This window comes from Chionomys nivalis, chromosome 21 (assembly GCF_950005125.1).
Source record: "Chionomys nivalis chromosome 21, mChiNiv1.1, whole genome shotgun sequence".
Classification (NCBI taxonomy): domain Eukaryota; kingdom Metazoa; phylum Chordata; class Mammalia; order Rodentia; family Cricetidae; genus Chionomys; species Chionomys nivalis.
In genome coordinates, this window is record NC_080106.1 from 51,435,583 (window position 1) to 51,448,850 (window position 13,268).

The following is a 13,268-nucleotide window of genomic DNA, read 5'->3' on the forward strand; positions in this document are numbered from 1 at the left end:
GAATTTGCACACCAGCATAACACTTCTAGGCATGAAAAACTTGGTGTAGTCTACAATGAATAGAGAATTATGAATATCAATTTAAATAATATATACCTTGAGAATTTGCTTGGCAATTCTAATATCAGGACAAAACAGCTTTCTCAATTTAAGTTACAGTGTCTATGTTTAGTTCAGATAATCTATCAAAGGTAGTTTATACATACATGAATAACTGCTCAAAGAATGGTAATATTTAAGAGATTTCAAGGTTTCACTTTGATGGCTGTTCAACTACAAGAACTTTAATGTATAGTAGATTTAATAATGAAAATGACTGAATAGTATACTTTTGTAGTGTTTAATTCAGCAATTAGCATTCTTTTCTAAAGTGTTTATATTTTATTCATCTTGTCAGCATACAAGAAAATGAGTTTCACTTCAGCACTTTCATACATATGCTTTTATTGATTTATTTAATGTGTGTATAATGGGAATACCCATTGTTGACTAGGTGACTGCCCAGTTTATTTCCTGGCATGAACAAACAAGTGGATGAGCAGGAAAGACAGTAGAATACAAAATTATTAGCTTTATCCATCCGTGCTAGAAGCATGGAGCAGGAATTCAGTCAAGCAGATGTTAACAAGGATGTGTTTTGGGCCCCCTGGCTCCTTTCCTTTCCAGTATTGGTCCTGTCTAATAATCCACCTGTTAGTCTTCAGGCATGTGTACTGGCCTGAGCATGGATGGGGTAAATGTCCTCAGCTGTAGTCACTCAGAGCTCCTTCTGTGCACATTCACTACATTCCCTTTTAAAAGGACCATGCCCACCTCCTAACTCTCTTTCTCTCTTTGTCTCCATCTGCCCATCTGTCCCCCTCTCTCTCTCTCCCTCCCTCTTTCTTCCCTCTTCTACTCCTGTCCTCAGAAGCCGGGCTCCCCCTCTCCCCTTCCTCTTTTCCCGCTCACTTTCCTCCAATTAAAAAGCCCCTCTGCTTGAGCTTGTGGCATCTTTCTCACACTTGCCACTTTTTCTAGATTCCTACACACCTGTGTGCCTTCATGCTATTTCTCCTGGCAGGATCTTTTGGAAACAAGAAGACACTATCAGAGGGAGCCTGCCTTCATTTACCCTGCCTACTTATGTTCCTCTAATCCCATCTTGTGTGTGTGTGTCTGTGTCTGTGTGACTGTGCATGTGTGTCTGTGTATGCGTCTGTGTACATGCATGTGAGCATACCTGTGTGTGTTATTGGCATGAATGTGTAGTGTGTTTTTATATATGTAGGTGCACATGTGAATTGGTATATGTTCCTATGTGTATATGTGCATGTAGAGACCCCATGTTGATGTTGGTTGTCTTTGAAGACTCTACACATTTTATTTTTTTTTTACTGAAACATGATTTGGCTTGTCTAGCTAGTTAGCATGTCCCTTGTGATCTCTGGTCTCTAACTCTCTAAAGTACAGGTGAGCAGCCACACTTACCATTTATTTGGGTACTGAAGGTTTGAACTCTTGTTCATATGTGTTGCAAGTGCTTAATCTACTGAACTATCTCCTAGCACCTATTATTTTTAATGTTATTAAAAATTGATTTTATTTTCTTTATTTATTTCTCAGCATGTTCTTTGTTGACATATAGAAAAGCTTCTGATGTTTAAATGTTGATTTTGTATCCTGCTACTTTGTTGAAAGTGTCTATATGTGAGTTTTCTACTGAAGACATTATAGGACAGATTATATTATATATAAATAGGGAAAGTTTGACTTCTTCCTTTCCTGTTTGTATACCCAATAAAATGTAAACTGATGCCAACTGTATAAATCAGCTCATAGGTTTTAAAAAATAAATAGAATTATTATAAGACCTAACTATAATACTTCTAGACAAATGCTCAAAAACCTCTAAGTCTTGCTTCTGACATATTTGCAATTCATGTTTATTGTCACAATATTCACAATAGTTAAATGGAACAATTCCTTTCCACTATGAGATGAATATATAAAATGTAATATATATATACCCACCCAGTGGAATTTTATTCCACTGAAAAGATTGTTGAAATCATGGTATTTGGAGGGAAATGAATAGAACCGAAGGTTCTTATGTTAGGTGAAGAGGTACAGATTTGGAAAGAGAGAATTACCAGAGGGTTTTTTCTCATATGTGGAATTGAGACTTAATTTTTATATATTAATATACATATTGTGGTTATATGGTGTAGGTCATAAAACTAGAAAATGAAGCATGAGAGGAGAAAAGAGATCTACAGGGGTAAAATTAAGAAGTGTAACAGAATACATATGACATAAAGACATAAAAGGGTACTTACTAGTTACTGTTTTATTACTGAGATAAAGCACATTAACCAAGGCACTTGTGGAATGGAGAAGTTATTTGTCTTATGGTACCAGAGGGAAATGAGTCCATCAAGGAGGGAAAGTATGGCAGCAAGCATGGTACCTGGAATAGGAGCTGAGAGCTCACATCTCAAACCACAAGTAAGAAACTGAGAGAGTGAACTTGAAATGGTGTGAGTTTTTCAGTTTCCAAAACAACATACCCCTAGTGACATCATTTCTTTAGGAAGGCCATGCCTCCTAAAACACCCCCAAACAGCCACCAACTAGGGACCAAGTATTCAAATGCCTGAGACTGTAGGAGACATGTCATTCACTCATACCCCCACAGGATGGCTATTGAGGGGAGCAATGAACCAGCAGGAAGGAGTCATGGGATCTGGGATGTCACTACAGGAGGAAGAACAACACGGAAAAGGGAAGACTGGAGAGACGGCTTAACAGTTAAGGGAACTGACTGTTCTTCCAGAGGACCTGGGTTTGATTTACAGATCCACATGTTGCCTCACAATTATCTGTAACTCCAGTCCTAGTGGGATATGATACCATCTTCTGACTTCTGCAGGCACCAAGCATGTATATGGTGCACAAACATATGTGCAGACAAAATACCCATACACATAAAAATAAATAAGGAAGAAAATGGAGTGAATGAAAATGCCAGAATGAATCTCACTTTGTATGCTAACTTTTAAGCTTCATAAAGTATGTGTATGTTCAGCATCTGTATATTTGTATAGTTTATGTGCTTTTTTTCATTGTTGACTTCTATTTTTATTTCTTCTATGTTTTATAAAATAAACTGAATTTATTGTTTAACATTTGTTAAGATTTAATTTGCACAGAAAACCAACACGTGGTAATTTTAGAAGAGATTCTATAGGGTGCCAAGAAGAACATGTATGCCATTCCATTTTACTAAATTATTCTGTAGGTATCTGTAGTATTATAGTAGGAATCATGTATTATTATATATAGGTATAGTCTAATGTTATATATTCTATGTATTGTCTAGTCCAGATCTGACATTTCTTTATTAATTTTAATTTATATGATGTGTTGGTTTTTGTGGGTTGCCAACAGGACCTATAATAAAGAAAATGAGCCTATGGGCATACCTTTGAGGGATTATCTAGATTAGGTTATTCTCAGTGTATGTCTGTCAGGATATATTGATTTACTCGCCTGAGTTGGGAAGACTCACCCTAAATGTGAGAGGTCCTGGCCTGAATTTAAAATGAAGACACCTGAATAACAACATTCATCTTCCTCTGCTTCCTGGTTGTATGCACAATTACTAGCTGCCTGAAGCCCCCGTGGCCCCTACTTCCCTGCTGTATTAGACTGTTCCCTGGGAATAGTGAGCCAATATAAACTCTTTATTCCTTATGTTGCTTCTTTCAGAGTATTTTATTATAGAAATCAAACAAGTAACCAATACCGATAATCTAATTACTGATGAGGATGTGGTATTGAAATCACTGATTATTTTTATAAGAGAACCTATATGACATTTTCTATTAGTGTTTATTATATAAAATTGAGAGCGTCTATGTGTCTATAACACTCATATATTCTTGACAGATTAGTAAAAATTCACTTTTACTAAAATTTACTATACATTTACTAAAATTTAGCTACTGTCTCTCTATCTACCTATTCTAACTAATTTTGATTTGAAGTCTACTTATTCGTATACCAAAATAGCTTTATTGGCTTGTTTTCATATCTACTCACTTGTTAGCTAGTCGTCTATCCTTTTGCTCTTTGTCTATAAGTGATTGAATCAGTGAAATGTGTTTCTTTGAGACAACAGGACAATTGATTCTAGCTTCAATCCTGTCATCTAGTCTTCATCTCTTTATGGGTGAGTTGAAGTTATTTATACTTAAAGTTGTTATTAAAAGATATTTAATAGTTCTTGTGATTTTGTTGTTTCTCTTTTTGGATTTATTTATATTACTATTTTCTGTTTGTTTTTCTCTTATTTTGAAGGTTTACAGCTTTACTGAGTTATACTTGATGGGTTACTTCATAGCTCTTCCTTGTTTATGTACTCCTCCAATAAAATACTTTCTTTCTGTACTTTCATGATTAAAACTGTCACCATGTTCTATGTGTTTGTCTTGAATATCCTTATTACTTTGTAAGTAATAGATATACCTCTTTGGGTTGCTTGTCACACATTTTTAGAACTTCAAAGATGACATTCTGTGCTTTTCTGGATGTAAGGAGTTCCAATGAGAGATCTGATGTCACTGTGATGTTTCTGCCTTTCTATTTAAGTGTTTTGTTATTTACTCTACACTATTAATATTCTGTCCTTTATTGTATTTTTTTAAATCTTGAGCATGCTATGCTATGGAAAGGTTCTTCTCTGCTCATACCTATTTGAAATTCAAATGCATCTTGTGCTTGAATACTCATTTCTTTCTATAAACCTCAAGACAAGAAATATCAGTTTTAATTTCATTGAGTACATTCCTAGTGCCTTTAGTTTTTAATCTCAGCTTCTCCATTTAACACTTGGATATTTAAGGTCTTGTTTATCTTATCTTTTTTAGAAGTAAATTTATTTGCTTATTTTACATCTTGGCCACAGTTTTCCCTCCCTCCTCTTCTTTCAGTTCCTTCCCCACCCCCTTATGCTTCCCCTGCTTAACCCACTTCTTCTCTGTTTCTGTTCAGGAAAGGGCAGATCTCCCATGACTATCAACAAAACCTGACATGTCAAGTTGCAGTAAGACTAAGTAGCACATCATCATGTATTTAGGTTGGGCATGAAAACCTAGTATGAAGAGTAGGTTCCCAAAAGCTAGCAAAAGTGTTAGAGACAGCCCCTTTTCCCACTGTTAGGAGTCCCACAAGAGGACCAAGCTACACAACTGTAACATATGCAAAATGCCTAGGTCAGTCCCATGCCAGCTCCCTGGCTGTTGGTTCAGTCTCTATGAGCCACTGTGAGTCCACATTAGTTGATTCTGTGTTTTCTTGTGGTGTTCTTGATCCCTTGGGCTCCTATAATCCTTTTTCACCTCTTGTGCAGGATTCCCTGAGTTCAAGCATTAGTATGGTTTTGGGTCTGAATCTGTTTATATCAATTGCTTGGTAAAGACTTTTTAGTGACAATTGGTCTAGGTACCAGTCTGGTTACAGGAGATGGCCAGTTCAGGCTATATATCCACTATTGCTAGGACTCTAGTGTGGGGTCAGCCTTGTAGAGTCCTGGGAGATCCCCTTGTGCCAGGCTTTTACCTGACCCTGAAATGCTTCTCATTTTCTGTAGTCTCTTTCAGTTTCTTTCCCTAACCTGATTTCCCCTTTCCCTAATCTGATTGCTCATGTGTACATCCACACCTGCCAAAATTTCTTCTACTGCCTCTTCCCAGTGAGATCCAGGGGCCTCCACTGCCATGAACCCTCCTTGTTACTTAGTCTCTCTGAATCTGTGGGTTATAGCTTTGTTATCTGTTATCTTTTACTGCGTACAGATATGTTGCATTTGTTTATGCTGTGGAATGTTACTCTGACTGTGTAAATATATGTGTTATGTTTCTGCTGCCTTTGTTAATGATGTAAAAAAAAGTGTTACATTTTTTTCATCCTGCATTGGTTTGATTATAAAAAGATGTTGCCTTGGTCTAATAAAAAGCCGAATGCCATTAGCTATGCAGGAGAGGAATCGGTGGGACTGGTAGGCAGAGAGAATAAATAGGAGAAATCTAGGCTCAAAAAGAAGGAGAAGAGAAGAGAAAAGAAAACAAGGAGAGATGTTTCTAGAGGAGAAACCAGGCAGCTACCAGACAGACAGACATAGAGGCCGCAGAAAAGTAAGATATACAGAAAGTAAGGTTAAAAAAAATCCCCAGGAGAAAGGTAGATAAAGAAAAACAGATTAAAATAATAGCTAAGATAAGGCTGGCATTCATTAAAAATAAGAAGTTTCTGTGTAATTATTTGGGAGAGCCTCAATGGCCCAAAAGAAAAAGACTGACACAGCTATCCTTTACTTCACATAAAATATACCCTTATGGGAGAGTATATACCATGATTCTCTTTCTAGGTCTGTATTACCTCACTCAGGGTGATTCTTTTTCTAGTTCCATCCATTTGCCTGAAAGTCAAGTGGCAATTTCTCGGAAAACTGGGAATCAATCTACCACAAGACCCAGCATATTCCCAAAAGATGCTCAATCATACTATAAGGACATTTGCTCAACTATATTCATAGCAGTGTTATTTGTAATAGCCAGAACGTGGAAGCAACCTAGATGCCTTTCAACCGAGGAATGGATAAAGAAAATGTGTTACATTCATAGAATAGAGTATCAAACAACTTATTTTACTTTTTATTGGTTTTATTTTGAGTTACTGAACATTATTTTCATGTTGCAAGAAGAAGGGTGCTTGTTTGTCCCAGCCACCCAGCTAGCTTAATAACCACACAACCCAAAATAACCACACAGAAACTATATTCATTAAATCACTGCTTGGCCCATTAGCTCTAGCTTCTTATTGACTAACTCTTACATCTTAATTTAACCCATCTCTACTAGTCTGTGTATTGTCAAGTGGCTGTGTCTTACAGGCATGTTTCTATCCTGTGTCTGGCTCTGGCAGGGATGCATGATTTCCCATGACTTTGCCTTCTTTCTCCCAGCATTCAGTTAATCTTTCCTTGCCTAGTTCTATTCTGCTAAGCCACTGTCTGAAACAGCTTCTTTATTCATTAACCAATAAAAGCAACACACATACAGAAGGACTTTCTACATCACTAGTGGGTTAACAGAACACCTGAAAACACTACAAAAAAGAAATAAACTCACCCAGGAGGACTAGAAAGCAGGAAATAATCAAATTGAGGGCTAAAATCAACAAAACATAAACAAATAAAACAATACAAAGAATCAACAGGACAAAGAGTTGGTTCTTCAAGAAAACCAACAAAATCAACAAACCTTTATCCAAACTAACAAAAAGACACAGAGAGAATATCTAAATTAACAAAATTATAAATGAAAAGGGGGATATAACAACAGATATGGAGGAAATCCAGACAATCATCACATCATACTTCAAAAACCTATACGCTACAAAATTGGAAAACTTAAAGGAAATGGACAATTTTTTGAATAAATATCATTTACTAAAATTAAATCAAGACCAGATAAGCAAATTACATAGACCTATAACTGAAAAAGAAATAGAAACAGTCAGCAAATTTTCCCAACCAAAGAAAATCCAGGACTAGATAGTCCAGAATAATGCAAGAGTTTCAAAGAAGAACTCATACCAATACTCCTCAAATTGTTCCAGAGAATAGAAGCAGAAGGAACACTGCCAAACTCTTTATGAGGTTACAATTATCCTGATACCCAAACCATACAAAGACATCATTAATAAAGAGAATTACAGATCAATCTCACTCATGAACATTGATGCAAAAATATTCAGCAAAATACTGGCAAACTGAATCCAAAACCACATCAGAAAAATCATTCACTATAACTAAGAAGGCTACTTAATCTCAAAGTTGCAGAGATGGTTCAATATATGACAATCTGTCAATGTAATCCACCATATAAACAAACTGAAAAAAAAACACATGATCATTTCATTACATGCTGAAAAAGCCTTTGACAAAATATAACATCCCTTCATGATAAAGATCTTGGAAAGAGAAGGGATATAAGGAACATACCTAAATAGAATAAAGGCAATATACAGCAAGCCAACATCAAACTAAATGGAGAGAAACTCAAAGTGATCCCACTGAAATCAGGAACAAGACAAGGCTGTCCATTCTTTGTGGACATTCAATATGGTACTTGATATTCTAGCTAGAACAATGAGACAACAAAAGGAGATAAGGGAACACAAATTAGAAAAGAAGTCAAACCCTCACTATTTGTTGATGATATGGTTGTTTACATAAGTGAGCCCAAAAATTCTACCAAGAAACTTCTACGAGTCATAAACACCTTCCATAATGTAGCAAGATGAAAGATGAGGTTGAAAAAAAAATCAGTAGTCTTCCTTCACACATATTGATAAATGGGGTGAGAAAAAAAAATCAGAGAAATATCAACATCCACAATAGCCAGGATAACATAAAATAGCTTGGAGTAACTCTACCTGAACAAGTGGAAGACCTCTATGACAAGAACTTTAATTATTTGAAGAAAGAAATTGAAGAAGACATGAGAAAATGGAAGGATCTCCCATGTTGAAGGAGCTTCGGGCTGCGTTCTGCCACCCGGCTCCCGGCCGCCTGGCTAGCTTTGCCCGAAAATAACAACACACAAACTGTATTCATATAAACACTGCTTGGCCCATTAATTCTAGCCTCTTAATGGCTAATTCTCACATCTTGACTTAACCTATATTTAGTAATCTGTGTAGCATCAGTCTTACCCGGAAAGATTCAGCATGTCTGACCTGACGCCTTGCTTCATCACGTCTGCCCTGGAGAGCAGAAGCATGGCATCTTAGCTCACTTCCTCTTCCTCCCAGAATTCTGTTCTGTTTATTCCACCCACCTATGTTCTAACCTATGAAGCCAAGCAGTTTCTTTATTAATTAACCAATGACCTTCCCAAATCACTCCCATGCTCTTGTGTAGGTAGAATTAACACAGGAAAAATGGCAATCTTCCCAAAAGCAATCTACAGATTCAGTGCAATGCCTATCAAAATCCCAGCAAAATTCTTCACAGAACTGAAAAGAACAATACTCAATTTCATATGGAAAAACAAAAATCCCAGGATAGCCAAAACAATAATGTGCAATAAAGGAACTTCTTGAAGCATCACAGTCCCTGACTTCACACTCTACTACAGAGCTACAGGACTGAAAACAGCCTGGTACTGGCATAAAAACAGACAGGAGGACCAATGGGATAGAAGACCGGGACATCAATCCATACACCTACAAATACTTGATCTTTGAGAAAGAAGCAAAAAATATAAAATGGAAAAAAGAAAGATTATTAATCAAAAGGTGCAGTCATAACTGGATATCACAAGGTAGAAGCATGAAAATAGATCCATATCTACAGCCATGTACAAACTCAAGTCAAAAGGGACCAAAGACCTCAACATAAAATCAACCACACTGAACTTCATAGAAGAGAAAGTGGGAAGAACACTTGAACGCATTGGCACAGGAGACCACTTTCTAAATACAACTCCAGAAGCACAGACACTGAAACAATTAATAAATGGGATCTTCTGAAACTGAAAAGTTTCTGTAAAGCAAAGACATTGTCAACAACACAAAATGACAGCCTATAGAATGAGAAAAGATTTTCACTAACCCCACATCAGACAGATGTCTGATCTCCAAAATATACAAAGAACTCAATAAATTAGTCATCAAAAGAACAAATAATCCAATAAAAAAAATGGAGTAGAGACCTAAACAGAAAACTCTCAACAGAGGAATCTAAAATGGCTAAAAGACACTTTAGGAAATGCTCAACATCCTTAGCCATCAGAGAAATACAAATCAAAACAACTCTGAGATTCCATCTTATAGTTGTAAGAATGGCCAAGTTAAAAAATACTGATGACAACTTATGCTGGAGATTATCTGGGATAAATGAAACACTCCTCCATTGCTGGTGGGAGTGCAAACTGGTACAGCTGCTTTGAAAGTTAGTATGGCGATTTCTCAGAAAATTAGAAAACAAATTACATCAAGACCCAGCAATGCCACTTTTGGGTATATACCCAAAGGATACTCAATCATACCACAAGGACATGTGCTTAACAATGTTCATAGCAGCATGATTTGTCATAGCCAGAACGTGGAAATAACCTAAATGCCCCTTGACCAAAAAATGAATAAAGAAGATGTGGTACATTTACACAATTGAGTACCAAACAGCAGGAAAAAATAACATCTTGAAATTTGTAGGCAAATGGATGGATCTAGAAAACATCATTGTGAGTGAAGTATCCCAGATCCAGAAAGACAAATATCATAATGTACACACTCATAAAGCAAAGAAAAATCAGCCTACAATTCACAATCCTAGAGAATCTACACAACAAACAGGACCCTAAGAGAGACGTACATGTATTTAATCTACGTGGAAAGTAGGAAAAGAAAAGATCCTCTGAGGAAATTGGGAGTGTGGGGATAAGGAGAGAGGGTGGAAAGGAAGGGGGGGAAGGGAGGAGAGATGAGAAAAATATATAGCTTAATAAAAACAATTAAAAAATAAAAATCCAGACAGAAATACCTCTATCAAACATCAAAAGAGAACAAATGAAAAACCACAAACAAACAAACAAAAAAAAAACAAGCATGAAAATGTGACATGGTGATATACAGATTAATAGAAATGGGTTAAATTAAGATGTAAGAATTAGCCAATAAGAAACTAGAAATAATTGGCCAAGCAATGATTTAATTAATACAGTTTTGTGTGGTTATTTCAAAGCTAAGCTAGCCGGGTGGCTGGGATGAACAAGCAGCCCTCTCCTTGCAATAATTGGCACCCAATGTGATGGACTAAATCCACTTAAAAACCTGAGAGAACTTAATTTTAAACACAAAAATACAGAGTTTGACATAGCTTTTTGCTGTTTGTTGGTAGCATGCCACAGTTCCTTTAAGAGAGGTTTTCCTGACTCAGCCATAGCAAAAGAAAAAAAAGCCATGCAGTTTTAAAATGTTGGCTTTCTAGTCTATGCTGCTAGCATGACCTCTAGCTCTTGTAGGTGGCAGAGTATTTAGAAGGGGTTTGTGAGTAAAGTGTAACAGCTTGCTTGATGGCAATGTGGACTCGCTGTGTGCCTGGCAATGGGACAGTGTGTGTGGCTCAGAGGCACAAGCAGCTCTGCCATGTTGGGCTGGTAAGAGAAAGCACTGATTTACTGTATTTTGTCTAATAATGGCACAGCCTTATTTTTAAGAAGCATTTAGCATTTTAAAAAGTGTTCCTGCCTGACTGAAGTCTCACGATCCAAAGGAGGAGCAGAAGGAGAGAGAGCACGAGCAAGGAACACAGGACCACGAGGGGTACACCCACACACTGAGACAATGGGGATGTTCTATCGGGAACTCATCAAGGCCAGCTGGCCCGGGTCTGAAAAAGCATGGGATAAAACCGGACTCGCTGAACATAGCGGACAATGAGGACTACTGAGAATTCATGAACAATGGCAATGGGTTTTTTTTTTTTTTTTTTTTTTTTTTGGTTTTTCGAGACACGGTTGGCAATGGGTTTTTGACCCTATTGCACGTACTAGCTTTGTGGGAGCCTAGGTGGTTTGGATGCTCACCTTACTAGACCTGGATGGAGGTGGGTGGTCCTTGGACCTCCCACAGGGCAGGGAACCCTGATTGCTCTTTGGGCTGAGGAGGGAGGAAGACTTGATTGGGGGAGGGGGAGGGAAATGGGAGGCGGTGGCGGGAAAGAGGCAGAAATCTTTAAGAAATAAATTTTAAAAACACTAAAAAAATAAAATAAATAAACAAATAAATAAATAAATAGTGCTCCTGGACAGTAAAGGATTACAGATATGCAATAAAGACAAATCCAGATGAGTCATACTGTTGGATAAATGTATATAAGCTTGGAAGAGAGAAGAAAAAGTATATAGAAAGTCATAAAATAAAGTTAATGCTTTTTTTTTAAAAAAAAGGGTAAGATCTTTAAAGAGACAGAGTACAGATAGTTATAGATTAACAGAAATAAAAAAAATAAGCCATGTAAAAATGGAAAATTCACAGAGAGTCTGGATTATGTATATTGTTGTGTTTTCTTTGAACTTTTTGACTATGAAGAAGCCAAGTACAGAGAGACGTTTCATTGTATGAGCTGCTAAGCCAAACCAACATGTATATTATAAAAGAATCTTGATTTCAAAATGTGAGTCTAACGATATGTTGCTTTGGAAACTAGGTTTTTCTTTTGTTCCCACAGAAGATGAGAACCTGTGGAATACTTCCAAACAAAATAAGGTTTGATACACCACGCCCTCCTGAAAGGTCACCATGAACACCCTCAAAAAAAATATTTTGCCCAACTTCTGACTGAGATGAACCTAGCACACAGGATATACCATAAAAGACCTGATTAACAGTGCCCCCAAACAGCAGGAAGCAGTATGGACAAAACTACACCCATATTCCCAAATATTGTTTATAAATGTTCTTTTACATTTAAAGGGTGATATGATATAGATATGAATAATTTGCATTGGTATGGGTCTTGGTTTATTAATACAACTTTAAGGTCAATTTTGTTATATGTATATTTCTGCTCTTGATTAAGGTATTGTGATTGTGTGGTTCATTTAAATGTAATGTATAATTAAGAAATATTGGTTAATAGATAATCATCTAAAATAGTCAAGCTTGTAGTCATGTTAGTTAGATTTTCTAGATGTATAGAGGTATATTTCAGTTAGATAAGTATTCTTCAAATCTTTCAGAGACCTTCAGAATATGGCATTTAAAATGTTTTAAGAACTTAAGACTTTTCATTACAATGAGACACATCTGCTCCTGGCAGCACCAAGCTACTTCAAGAGGAAAATGGGCATCAAAGAGGCTCCTTATGGAGTTGGTTAGCCATTTGAGCAAGAAACTGCTCTTGCCTGGACTGCTTCACTGGACATGCAGTACCCATAGAGAAATGACTGCTGAACTTGCCTAAAGGTGAGATGATATTTCAGGGTTCCTGCTTCATGAAAGAGTCTGCAAGACAGTCTGCAGGATACAGAAGGAAATGTCTGAACTGCCTTTGAAATTTCCTGCTTCATGGAAAAATCTGCCAGATACTATGGGCCTGTAGGCAGAAAATGGATACCCCAATGGTACAGAAGAACTTTGGGTGACTGTCCAGGCAGTGAGATGTCTCTGTCATTCCTAGAGTTTGGAAGTTGCTTACAATGTACTTTCTGTTTACT